The sequence below is a fragment of the Somniosus microcephalus genome, chromosome 2, assembly GCF_052327205.1.
Source record: "Somniosus microcephalus isolate GS21.2 chromosome 2, FLI_Smic_1.0, whole genome shotgun sequence".
In the NCBI taxonomy this organism is placed as follows: domain Eukaryota; kingdom Metazoa; phylum Chordata; class Chondrichthyes; order Squaliformes; family Somniosidae; genus Somniosus; species Somniosus microcephalus.
The window spans coordinates 269,924,498-269,938,264 of record NC_140988.1 but is presented as its reverse complement, the minus strand read 5'-3'; the positions used below and the strand labels follow the sequence as shown (position 1 = coordinate 269,938,264).

At 50.4% G+C, this 13,767-nt stretch overlaps 1 pseudogene; it reads right to left on the bottom strand.

Moving 5' to 3' along the window:
• Positions 1 to 2,082: 2,082 nt before the first annotated feature.
• LOC147123379 (uncharacterized) lies at positions 2,083 to 3,195 on the bottom strand (annotated as a pseudogene).
• Positions 3,196 to 13,767: the final 10,572 nt, after the last annotated feature.

Genomic DNA, 13,767 nt, shown 5'->3' with positions numbered 1-13,767 from the left:
GACGAGGAAATTCCACTACAGCATAAGGTGGACAATTTCTTATTAGCCTACCGAAAAGCGACACATGCAGTTACCAACCAGACCCCGGCCATGACGTTCTTTAACCGAAGGTTAAGATCTCATCTGGACTTGCTCAGACCAAATGTGCGAAGAAATGTTGAGGACAAACAATTCCAGCACATCAACGAGAAGCCGACAAGGAGCTTCAATGTAGGGCAACCAGTCTTGGCCCGGGACTATCGAACAGAGAAGTGGCAACCCGGAACGATATGTACAAGGCAGGGGCCATTAATGTACACAGTGGATGTCGGGGAGAACATTGTGAGACGCCACGTCAATCAGATCTTAGCATCACAGGAATGCATCAACCCCATGTCTCGAGTACCTGGGGATGAACCCGACATACCGGTAGCATCTACTTCAGACCCAGTAGCAGTGGAACCCGATGAACTACCCGATGAAAGGGGGTCAGAATCGCCTCTGCACCAAGAACAAGAACCTCCGGAAAGGCGCTATCCCGAAAGGGTCAGGAACACGCCCCAAAGACTGGATCTATAAATGGACTTTTGTTATTGAATGTACATGTAAAAATGTAATTGTTATTTGAATATTAAGGGGGTATTATTAATCTAAAAAGGGAGGAATTGTAGTGTATGTGCCTTTAAGTCAGAACTACTTTTTACAGCTCCTGTATACTGTAGTACCGGCAGTGACCACACCGGTATATAAGCTGTGCGTATGCCTCTGTACCCCAGTCTAGAGTTTACCCTCCTCCAGTAAAGACTTGTTATTTGTTTATGTACAGCATCCGTGTGATTATTTATCCACTGAACCACGGATCTAACAGTAGAGAATTCCACAGGTTCACCACTCTCTGGGTGAAGAAATTCCTCCTCATCTCTGTCCTAAACGGCTTACCCCTTATCCTTAGACTGTGACCCCTGGTTCTGGACTCCCCGGCCATCGGGAACATCCTTCCTGCATCCAGTCTGTCTAGTCCTGTTAGAATTTTATAAGTTTCAATGAGATCCCCTCTCATTCTTCTAAACTCTACGAGTATAAGCCCAATCGACCCAATCTCTCCTCATACGTCATTCCTGCCATCCCAGGTATCAGTCTGGTGAATCTTCGCTGCACTCCCTCCATGGCAAGAACATCTTTCCTCAGATAAGGCGACCAAAACTGCACACAATACTCAAGGTGTGGTCTCACCAAGGCCCTGTACAACTGCAGCAAGACAGTCTTGTTCCTGTACTCGAACCTACTCGCTACGAAGTCCAACGTACCATTTGCCTTCTTAACTGCCTGCTGCACCTGCATGCTTCCCTTCAGTGACTGGTGCACAAGGACACCCAGGTCTCGTTGCACTTCCCCTTCTCCCAATCTATTGCCGTTCAGATAATAATCTGCCTTCCTGTTTTTGCCACCAAAGTGGATAACCTTGCATTTATCCATATTATACTGTATCTGCCATGCTTCTGCCCAATCACCCAACCTGTCCAAATCATACTGGAGTTTCTCGACATCCCCCTCACAGCACACACGCCCACCCAGCTTTGTGTCGTCTGCAAACTTGGAGATATTACATCTAGTTCCCTCGTCTAGATCATTTATATATATTGTGAATAGCTGGGGTCCCAGGACCGATCCCTGCAGTATCCCACTAGTCACTGCCTGCCACTCGGAAAAAGCTGTTTATTCCAACTTTTTGCTTCCTGTCTGCCAACCAGTTCTTTATCCAAGTCAGTACCTTGCCCCCAATCCCTTGTGCCTTAACTTTACACGTTAATCTCTTATGCGGGACCTTATCGAAAGCCTTCTGAAAGTCCGAATACACCATATCTACTGGTTCTCTCTTATCTATTCTACCAGTTACATCCTCAAAAAATTCCAGTAGATTAGTCAAGCACGATTTTCCTTTTGTGAATCCATGTTGACTTTGTCCGATCCTGTCACTGTTTTCCAAGTGCTCTGCTATTACATCTTTTATAATGGACTCTAGCATTTTCCCCACTACCGATGTCAGACTATAATTCCCCGTTTTCTCTCTACCACCTTTTTTAAATAGTGGGGTTACATTAGCTATCCTCCAATCCATGGGAACAAGTAGAATACCACCAAACTCTCTATAATTACAAGAGCGTGCGAACATACCCGGATCCACGGAGAGATCTCGACATTTAACCCAATGTCCCACCAGGGAGGGGAAATCATCCCGTTAATTTCCTTCCCTGGGTCCTGGTTTTGCTGTTCAAGCATGTAAAAATGTTTTTGTGACAGCTCAACAGCTTTTATTAATTTTGTGAGGTGTTCGGGCAGAGGCTGTATCTCGTACCCGAACCGTGTAATGTACTGCTGTAGATTCTGTACCGTGTTGTTTACCACGAGCTGTACCGTGGGTGGCTCTGAAATGGGAAGGATGCGCTCTTGCGCCACCTGAACTTCTGTGCGGGGTTTGAAGCAGAAAGTCAAATCGGTGACCGGGCACCAAATGTCGTTGTGTACCCGATACTGGTCCACGCTTGTCGTGACGCAGTACGTCCCATCGCCCGCGTATGCTACCGAAGGTGGAACATGGCTCTGGGCCATCACCTCCATGGTGCAATTAATGGGCTCTGCACTTTCCGATTTAAACCCACATAGCGGTCGATCGAACGCATTCAGGTGCTGGGGACACAATATCACGTGTGTGGCCCTGCTCTGGCACCCCTTGAGGTCAGTGCCAGTCACGGTGTGCTCCCACTTTATAACAAACGGTGGGGCCCCATGATACCGCATATGCACCCTGTCCCTCAAGACGCCGATGTTATCGACCCGGTATACCGGCACTGGCTGCGGTGACCCGCCCATTACCGGCATCCGCAGTACAATCCCCATAACTGTGTAGTTGGACCGTCCGCAATCAACTGGGACTGGGTAGGCTTCGGAAGCTAATCGGAGCTGACATGGGCTCATCGAATTATGATATGGGCTGAGCGCTGTGAGGTGTCGGTTGCTAACCTACGATGGGACGCGACCTTGTTGCAAGTCCTTCCGATTACTGCGTCCCTCGTTTAGCAACCACGCACCGTACAACACACACGCATCACTTCTGGCTGCCTGTGCCGAGGCATTCCTGTCCTCCCATATCAAATCGTTGATGGTCTTAGTGCGTGTCTCCAGCTCAGTGATGACCTCTTTTAAATGAATGGTCATCTTTCTTTTAGCTCCGAACCTTCCACCTCGTTCCCTTCCCCTAGTATCTTTCTCAGTTGGTCCTTTAAACTATTAATCTGCATCTGCAGCTGGATATCATCCATGCTATTGACGAGGGACGTGCCCATGCTAAAAGCCGTGGCCATGTCATTAACCGTCCCTCGCCTTTGTTTACCCGGATTGCCTCTATCGTACACATCCATGCCATACAGTTTCTCCCAACTCTCATCCCCGTAGCTGAGTTCAAAAAATTGGCGGAACATTTCTTTAATAAGGGCTTTGTAAAACTGCTCAGTCTCCTTCGGACACCACTCGGGCAGCTGCACCCGGGTTAAATTTAAGATGACCGACGCAGCCGCGTAATGTACATCCTGGAATAAAATCTTCCCAGTCGGGACTAGAACTAAACCTGGTGTGGTGGCGGGACATCTAACTTCTGTCTCCTGTACCGGTGGGGCTGTGGGCAGGGGCTACCTGTTGTGTATGTACCTTTAAGAGAATAACTGGTCTCAGACTGCAGTACCGGCAGTGACCACCCCTGTAAAAAAGGCGCTAGTGAGCCTCTGTTGTTTTCAGTTTCACTATTGACTTCCATCAGTAAAGGCTTGTTTTGTTCAACTCCTGCTGTCCGTGTCTCAATCATTCACGGACATAATACTGGCGACGAGCAGATACGAACTTACCTACAGTCTGCACCACCTCCTGGGATCCATTCCTACAGCGAAGTGAGCAGAGGTTGAGGCCAGAAAGAAAAGAAAGTAAGAGGCAGTAGAAACGGGCGTCGACCGTGGGCATCCGCCCCTGTGTTAGCGGAGTTGAAGGTTGCTGGAGAAGCTGTTGAAAGCGGGGCCTGGTTCCTGTCGACGGTGCTTCAGCTAATCGGGCTGGTGGCAGGTAGTACACTGATCCTTCCTGGGCTGCGGCGGTCGTGAACTCGAGCGGGTGGCTTGCAACGTGGCCGAGCAGCGTTGTTGGGAAGAAGAGAGAGAGAGGGTGGAGCACACAGGGTGCTACGAAGCCGGGCTGCGTATAGACCCGAGAAGAGGGAGGCAAGAGTCCCACAGGGTTGTTCCACGACGGGAAAATAATAAAAAAAGAAATATTAAACGCGCAAGAAACCGCGAGGAGCTGCAGGTTGCAACGGGAACCGTGGAAAGCAGCGCTAGCAACAGCGGGGAAGAAGGCAAAGCGCGAGAGGCGCCATTTTGTTAAATCGGGGAAGAAGGCAAAGCACGGGAGGCGCCATTTTAGATTTGCAAGATGCCGAAGACTGGCTGTATCACTGCTTTTGATAATACAATAGAGGACTGGACCACGTATGTGGAAAGAGTCGAGGTATATTTCGAGGCAAACGAAATAGCTGATGAGAAAAAGGCATCGGTATTGCTAAACTTAATGGGCGCTAGAACGTACGGCCTATTGCGGGACCTGATTACTCCAGCCAAACCGAAGGCGAAGAGTTTTAATGAAATTGTTGCTGTCCTACAGGAACACCTAAACCCTGCACCGCTGTTGATAGCAGAAAGATTTAAATTCCACAGGAGAACTCAGCATAAAGATGAGAGCAATGCTGAGTACCTTACGGAACTACGCAAGCTATCAAAGCACTGCCAGTTCGGAGAAGGACTGGCAGATACCCTACGGGACAAATTTGTCTGTGGACTCCTGAGTGAAGAAACACAGAAGGAGTTACTATCAGAGAAAGAGCTGACGCTAGATAAGGCTTTCAGCGTGGCAGTATCGTATGAAGCAGCAGCCAGGAGGGCTGCAGAAATTCAACAAAAGCCACAGGAATACAGCACCCACGAAATGACACGGGGATTTGCAAAATGTTATCGCTGCAGCAGAACTAACCATGACAAAATATGCAGGCAATGCGGAAAGATGGGACACATTGCACGAGTTTGCAGGTCTGGGAAGACCAGCGACAACAAAAAGGCTACTAAGGGACCGTACAAGAAAGTACAAAAGATGACGGACAGTAGTTCCGAAGACCAGATGAGCGATAGTGAATCCAGGAACAGGAGACTAAGCTGTCTCAAACTTCACAATGTAATCGCAAAAGAGGATCACCGAACCATTTGGGTCACCCTCACGATAGCAGGGTCCCAAGTTAAAATGGAATTGGATACAGGATCAGCGCTAACCGTCATGAATCGACGAGACTACGAGTGGCTATTCTCACACATACCCTTGAGAGAGACATCCATCGTCTTGACGACGTATACGGGGCAAAAAGTATACCCCAGAGGAAAAATAAGGGTGCCTGTCGAATACAACGGCAAGAAAATACGGAAATTGTATCTCTACATACTGCCAAATGGTGGACCACCGTTATTGGGACATGAATGGATCAGGAAGATAAACTTAGATTGGCACTCCATTCATGCAATGACGATGGACGGTAAAAAAGATGAAGACGTCACTCCTGGACGATTGTCAACAATCTTAGCTAACGCCAAAGAGGTATTTCAACAAGAACTGGGCACGCTTAAAGGCGTAACCGCCTCAATAAAAATAGAAGAGAATGCAGTTCTCAAGTTTTTCAAAGCAAGACCGGTACCATATGCAATTCGCCCAGCCGTCGAGGCAGAGCTGGAGAATCTGGAGAAGGCAGGCGTGTTGTCTAAGGTCGACTGGAGCGAGTGGGCGACACCCATCGTTCCTGTCATGAAGAAAACGTTAAGCAATAAGTCCGGGGAGCCAAGGAAGATTCGCATCTGTGGGGATTTCAAGGTGACGGTGAACCCAGTCCTTCACACAGTACAATATCCTCTTCCAAGGATAGAAGACATCTTCGCCTCACTGTCTGGAGGGAAGCGTTTTACAAAAATTGACCTAGCACAAGCATATTTGCAGATGGAGGTTGAAGAGTCCTCTAGGAAGTATCTCACGATAAACACTCACAAAGGTCTTTGCCAGTATCATCGGTTGGTATTCGGAGTAGCATCGGCTCCGGTGATATGGCAAAGAGCGATGGGACAAGTCCTGCAAGGGATTCCGGCGACTCAGTGTTACTTGGACGACATCCTTGTGACAGGTGAAGATGACAGTGAACACCTTAACAACCTAGGACAGGTGCTCACTAGACTACGGGAACATGGGCTACGAGCGCCAACCGCCCCAAGTGCGAGTTTTTTAAGAAACAGATATCGTATTGTGGCCACGTGATTGATGAAGAGGGGTTACATAAGTACCCTGACAAAATTGAAGCGGTTGTTAAGGTCCCAGCACCTGAAAATGTGTCGCAACTGAGGTCATTCCTCGGATTGGTGAATTACTACCATAAGTTTTTGCCGAATTTGTCGACAATTCTGCACCACTGAACGCCCTGCTATGAACGGGGGTAGCATGGAAATGGAGCGATGATTGTAAGCGGGCCTTTCAGAAGAGTAAGGACTTAATCACTTCAAGGGAAGTATTGGCTCACTACAACCCAGCACTGCCGATCAGACTGGCGTGTGAGGCGTCTCCCTACGGCATTGGGGCGGTACTGTCACATAAGTTCCTTGATGGCTTAGAGAGGCCGATAGCTTTTGCGTCACGCTCGTTAACTTCTGCCGAGCGTAACTACGCCCAGATTGACAGAGAGGCCCTCAGCCTAGTGTGGGGGGTGAAGAAGTTCAATCACTACCTGCACGGTCAAAAATTTACTCTACTAACCGATCATCAACCTCTTGTCTCCATTTTCAACCCTCAGAAGGGCGTACCGATAATGACAGCACAACGGCTGCAGAGGTGGTCCCTTTTCCTCGGGGCACACCAATATGACATCGAGTACAAAGGAACTAAACAGCATGGGAATGCTGATGGATTGTCACGCCTACCGTTGCCGACGGTGGAAGAAGGCCTTGCAGTGGATCCAATGGAGTTATTCCACTCGACTATAGTCAAATGTCTCCCTGTGACGAATGCAAACATAGAAAAGGAAACACGGAATGACCCGACACTATCACGGGTCTATGATTTAACGGTGAAGGGATGGCCAGCACATGGTGAACCACTGCTGCCAGCATTCTCGCCGAGAAGAGAACAGCTGTCAGTGTGCAGAGGAACCTTGATGTGTGGATCCAGAGTAGTAATTCCACCTAAGTTGACGGATAGAGTGCTCAATGAGCTTCATGAGGGTCATCTGGGTGGGGTAAAAATGAAGAACTTAGCCAGAGCGTTTGTGTGGTGGCCGGGAATCGATAGAGAAATCGAAGAGATGACCAAGAGCTGTGCAGGATGCCAGAAGGTCCAAAACGCCCCACCACAAGCTCCTCTGCATCCATGGGAGTGGCCCTCATCTCCATGGCAAAGGGTGCACATTGATTTTGCTGGTCCCTTCATGGACTCGATGTTTTTAATTGCGGTGGATGCACATTCAAAGTGGCCAGAGGTAATAAAAATGTCCTCAACCACCACGGAAAAAACTATCACAGTTTTACGAACCATATTCGCCAGGAATGGGCTGCCTGAACAGATTTGCTCTGACAATGGACCACAGTTTGTGTCTGAAGAGTTCCGGAGGTTCTTAAAGAACAATGGTGTTAAGCATTACACATCTGCCCCATATCGTCCAGCCACTAATGGATTGGCCGAGAAGTTTGTCCAAACATTCAAGAAAGCTATCAAGGCAATGTGTAATGAAGATATACCCCTACAACACAAGGTGGGCAACTTCTTGTTTGCCTACCAGAATGCGACACATGCGGTTACCAACCAAACTCCAGCCATGATGTTCTTCAATCGAAGACTACGATGCCGCTTGGATTTGGTTAAGCCAAATGTCCGAAGAGATGTGGAGAACAGGCAGTTTCAGAATATGAATGAAAGGCCGACCAGGAGTTTTAAGATAGGTCAACCAGTTTTGGCCCGGGACTACCGCACTGAGAAATGGCAGCCAGGAATGATTTGTACACGGCAAGGGCCTCTCATGTATACCGTGGACGTTGGAGAGAGCATTGTAAGACGCCATGCTGACCAGATTCTAGAGTCACTGGAAAACGTCAACTCCACACCACGATCTGATACACCTGGCAAAATCGACGTACCAATTGCAGCTACCGCAAAACCGGTCATATTGGAAGCAGATGAACCAAACAACGACATTGATCCCGACTCAACATTGCCAGAAGAACCTGATACCCCAAAGAGGCGTTATCCAGACAGAATCAGGAAGCCTCCTCAAAGACTGAACTTATAATTGCTTAAACTTAACCAATGTATCTAGCAACCGTAATTGTGATTGTAATTAGTTATCCTTTAGTTGTTAAATGAATGTTATGTACTGTTTATCTAAAAGGGGAGGAATTGTTGTGTATGTACCTTTAAGAGAATAACTGGTCTCAGACTGCAGTACCGGCAGTGACCACCCCTGTATAAAAGGCACTAGTGAGCCTCTGTTGTTTTCAGTTTCACTATTGACTTCCATCAGTAAAGACTTGTTTTGTTCAACTCCTGCTGTCCGTGTCTCAATCATTCACGGACATAATACTACCTACTGTGCACTACCAGTTCCGTGGAATTTAATGTGTTGGGAGGGTCTGGGACTACACAAGCATCCGAACTCCGATCCCATCCCGGCCCCGGAATCCTGCCATTGCCGTATGAAAGCAATCGGCACACCTGCTGGGCAGATCTGTTCTGACCCCCACACACGCACACATAAATCCCCTGTTCCTCCTTTCCACCACTTGTTCCAGCATACTTCCACTCCCCCCTTCGTCCCAGTGATCTGTCGGTACGTGTCGTTCCCCAGTCTTTCCCAGTCCGCTGACCTGTTCCCCTTGTCCTGACTCAACTTCCTAAGCCATCACCACCATCCCAGGGGAATGTGTCCCTTGGATCTTAGGCACACACGCTTGCCCTCGGTCACCCTAACCTGTGTGGCTGTGATCTTCAGTTGGGGACATGGTAGGGAAGCCTCCCTGTATGTGAACCTGGCGTGGCTGGAGTATTTCATCGAATTGGACCCCAGCCACCTTGGCCATCTTCCCTGGAAGTATGCTGCCATCCCGTCTGTGTCCCCCCTCCTACCCCCCTTAGTCACAGTGGGTCCGTCCCCACCAGTACAGCCATAGAGAAGGGACGACTCGGTGTCCCCTCTCCTGCTGTGCCTCGTTCTGGCCAACATCAAGACCACGCTCAGTCTCAGGGCTGTCTCCATTCCATACTCGGATTCCAATGAAACAAAAAGCAACAATCCCTTTCTGTGAGAGGGTTTACCTCCACAGGCCTGGCTTCGTTATATACAAGAACTATGTACATTAAGACCATGTACATCACTACCCGTGTTGCCGGGTGCCCCCGCTAAGGCTCTTCACGCCGGGGCCTTTTGCGGCTCATGGTCGGCGTGTAAGGAGGCGTCCTTGGATGTGGGACCCTACTGCTCCTCCTTACTGTCCCGACCACCGGGTCATCGCCGTCCCAAATCATGGGAGGAAGACCCGCGTCCACCATGCTCATTATTGGGCCTTGGTGTGGTTTTACTTTTGTTGTTCTCTCCCCTGGGTTAAACCGCTTGCACTGGTTAATATGGAACCACTTCGTGCGTTTTGGGAGTTTAACCGTGTACACCATGGGGCTTGCCTTGTCCACTATGCTATACGGCCCCATGTATAGTGGCTCAAATGCTCGTACCCGGGCATAGTTCTGTACCATTACCTGGTCTCCCACCTTCCACTCGAGGGTTTTCTGGGGCTCGAACAGCAACCGATTTTTCTGGTGCTGGCTCCCCATGTTACTGGCTGCCTGCCAGTGAATCTGTTTTAATTTATCATACAGATTCTGTACAAACTTGTCCCGGTTCACTTCCCGGACTTGGGCTTCCATTAGAACCAGTGACAAAACGTGGGTGGGGTGCGCATGACCCTCCCGGTCATGAGCTCATGTGGGGAATACCCTGTGCTTCTGGAGAGGCTGGCCCGGACACCCATTAAAACTAACGGCAGGACCTCATCCCACTTTTTCGGGGACGACCCTGTCTCTTTCCTTAGCCTTTCTTTAATCGTCCGGTTAAGGCGCTCCACAACCTCCAATGACTGTGGGTTGTGAGCCACATGCCACTTCCCCATAATCCCTAAGCTTCAAGGTGGCCTGCATTACTTGCCCCGTGAAATGACTCCCTTGGTCGGACTCCACGACCTGTGGCAATCCCCACCGGGAGAACACTTCCTTTACCAGAATCCTTGCCGTCGCCAAAGCCGTGGCTGCTCGGCAAGGGAAAGCTTCCACCCACTTGGAGAACACGTCCACCAGGACTAGGCAGTATTTGTTACCTGCCTGTGTGGTGGGTAGTGGTTCAATATAATCGACCTGGAGGGACTGCCATGTGTCTCCTATGGGGACTTTCCTACGCTGAGAATCAGGGTTGTTTGCCGCGCACGCCAGAAATCGCGGACATCCTTCCTAGCAGCGGTGCTGTTGCTAGGGGTGTCCCATCCGCGGATTTAAAACCACGCCGAGCCCAGATGGCCAGGTACTCGGTGCACGAATTACATGTAAACATGGAATCCGAGCAGATGGTGTAGGGGGTGGGGAACTCGTCGGGGTGGGTGACCACACACACCACCGCCGCCAGTTCGGCATGCTGAGCGCTCAGGGTGCTGGGGAGTTTAAGGTCCTTAGCTATCTTAGCCGTGGGGTCATAGATCCTGCACCCGGTGAAGCGCTCCCCCTTTGCTACCGAACTGGACCCGTCCACGTAAATGTCCCAGCCCTTCGGGTGTAACCCGGCCCGGAACCCGACATCCACATCCCATACCCCTTCTACTGTACACGTGTGGGTCGTACCTGGGTAAATCAAATTCGCTGCCAACTTGGGCTCGGTCAACCCCTGCTCTCTCAGATTCATCTGCGGGAGCAATAAAGTCCAGCGAGCAATGCGAGCACTGCTCACTGTCCCATCCTTTATTCTCCTGTCCAACAACATCTGAGTGGGGGTATGGTGGATGAGTAGAACTATCAGGGATAATCTCGTAAAGAGCTGAGCGCGCTTTACGGCCCAATGCGTGGCCAGGAGATACCTCTCGCAGTTGGAATATCCCGGTTCTACCTCGGTGAGAACCCTAGATGAGTAGACCATGGGCCGTAGCTTGCCGTGTCGCTCCTGGAGCAACACTGCGCTCAAGCTATCCCCGCTGGCTGCTACCTCTAAAAAGAATTCCTCCCCACCGTTGATGACCCCCAGTGCGGGAGCTGTCTGCAAATCCTCCTTGAGGTGTGTGAACGCTTCCTGGCAGCTCTGGTCCCACTCCCACCCGACTCCCCTGCGGAGGAGCCGAAGCAGAGGGGCTGCCGTGGCTGTGTAACCCTCAATAAAATCCCTGCAGTACCCTGCGAGTCCCAGGAAGGATCTTACCCCTGTTACGTCTTTGGGGACTGGTAACTCCTGTACTGCCTTTCTTTTCACCTCATCTATGGCCCTTTCCCCTGCCTTTACTATCAGCCCGAGGAATTTGACTTCCTCACAGCCGATCTGGGCTTTCTTCGGGTTTACTTTAAACCCGGCCTCCCTCAGCAGCTCGGCCAGCAGTGGCCTATGCTCCTCCCCCTCCGCGGAGAACAAAAGCAAGCCGTCCACATACTGGATTAGCTGGTTGGGTCGGCTGAAGCCTTTGAGTGTGTCAGCCATACATTGGTGAAATATGGAGTGGCTGTTGTGAGGCATGTCCAGGTTTACTGTTGCCCTTTAAATGTAAAGGTAAATTTGTACTGGTCTTCCCGTTTAAGGGGAACCGACCAGAACCCATTGGAGATATCCAGCACCGTGAACGTGGTTGCGGTCGCTGGAATGCTCCCTTTGAGGTCAGCAACAGCCGCGACTGTGGGCGCGCAGGCTGGGATATTTTTATTGAGCACCCGATAGTCCACGGTGGCTCTCCACGACTGGTCGGGCTTCTTAACCAGCCAGAGTGGTGAGTTTATGTGGGTGGCTATCGGCCTCAGCACCGCCTGTTCTACGAGGGATCCCAGTGCCATCGCTAAGTCGGCTTCTGCCTCTCTGGGGAAACTGTGACATGGGGTCCCCTTGCACCCGAACCTCTACCCCGGTCACCCTGCCACAATCGTGTTTATGGGTGGCGAACAATGCAAGGTTGTCTCTCACGTTCGCCTGATACTTAGCTGGGGTATTACTGACCAATTGCTCCAGGTCGTAACTCCCCTAAGGCTTCATCATGCACACACTACCCCTTCCTTCCCCGTCCTTAGGAATTACTATAACTTCTCCCTCCTTATCGGAATTCACCGCTCCCCAAAGGCAGTGATTCCTCAAATCCACTATTATATGATGGGCTAACATAAAGTCGACCCCTAGGACTACTGACCCTGGCTGTTCCCACTTTATTAGGACGCATTTCCACTTGGTGTGGAGAGATCCTAAATCTATGGCCAAAGGTTTGGACATTCCCCCGCCTGCTCGTTCCGTGAACCCCACGAGACTGAATGGGATCCTACTAGACCAGGGTGAGTTGGTCGAGTCCCTTGAATGGATCACCGTGCTCGAGGCCCCGGTGTCCACCAAGTACTTCCCGTGTACCGTCTCCACCCCCATCTTCACACAAGGTCTGCCCCACTCATCGTACGTGAGCAGACACAGGTACTCAGGCTGGACGCACTCTAGTCAGGGTGTTGGGCATACGGGAGCAGTCAGGATTGCACTGCTCGCGGCAGCGTCTACCCTCCTTTTCTCCTGCACAAAAACCGTCCGAAGGGCAGCCACCAGAACGTCAAATGGTTCCCCGGTCGCCCCCCTCGCCTCGACAGTCTGTGCCTTTTGCACTGGAGGATCCCCTCGGCCTTGCCCCTTTTTCTGGGTCGGGCACTCTCGCCTCCAGTGTCTCATCTACCCACACCCAAAACATGTCCTTGCCTTTTTTGCACTAACCCCTTCCAGACGCCATTCCTTCTTGCTACCCTCACTGGCCTTTAACTCATGTACCTTGCCTTTATTGGGTTTGACCTCCTCCTCTGAACCGGTTTTAAAGGCCAGGTTCAGCTTATGGAGCACGTCGGCTTCCGTATTCGCGAGGTCCTCGGAATCAAACCAGGCTTCTGCTTTTGCCCTTATTCATGGCAAACTGTTTACCACGAGGGTCCTGAGCCAATGATTCCTGGGGCCCCCTTGCAGCTGTAACCTGTCTAGTATCCCACCCGTGGCCTTTTTGTATACAGGCCATAGCCTGTCTGCGAATGCCTGTGGTGCTTCGCCAACCAGCTGCAGTGTTCTCTCCATTCGGGAGAACGGACTACCCTGGGTATGTCCCATGGCTCTCAGGATTTCCTCCTTTAAACCTGCCTACAGCTTGGTGGCTGCGGACAGGGCCTGGTACTACTTTCATAGAAACATAGAAGATAGGAGCAGGAGTAGGCCATTTGGCCCCTCAAGCCTGCTCCGCCATTCAATGCGATCATGGCTGATCATCTAAATTCAGTACCATGTCCCTGCTTTCTCCCCATATCCCTTGATCGCTTTAGCCTTAAGAAATATATCCAACTCCTTCTTGAATATATTTAATGAATTGGCCTCTACTGCCTTCTGTGGTAGAGAATTCCACAGGTTCACCACTCTCTGGGTGAAGAAATTCC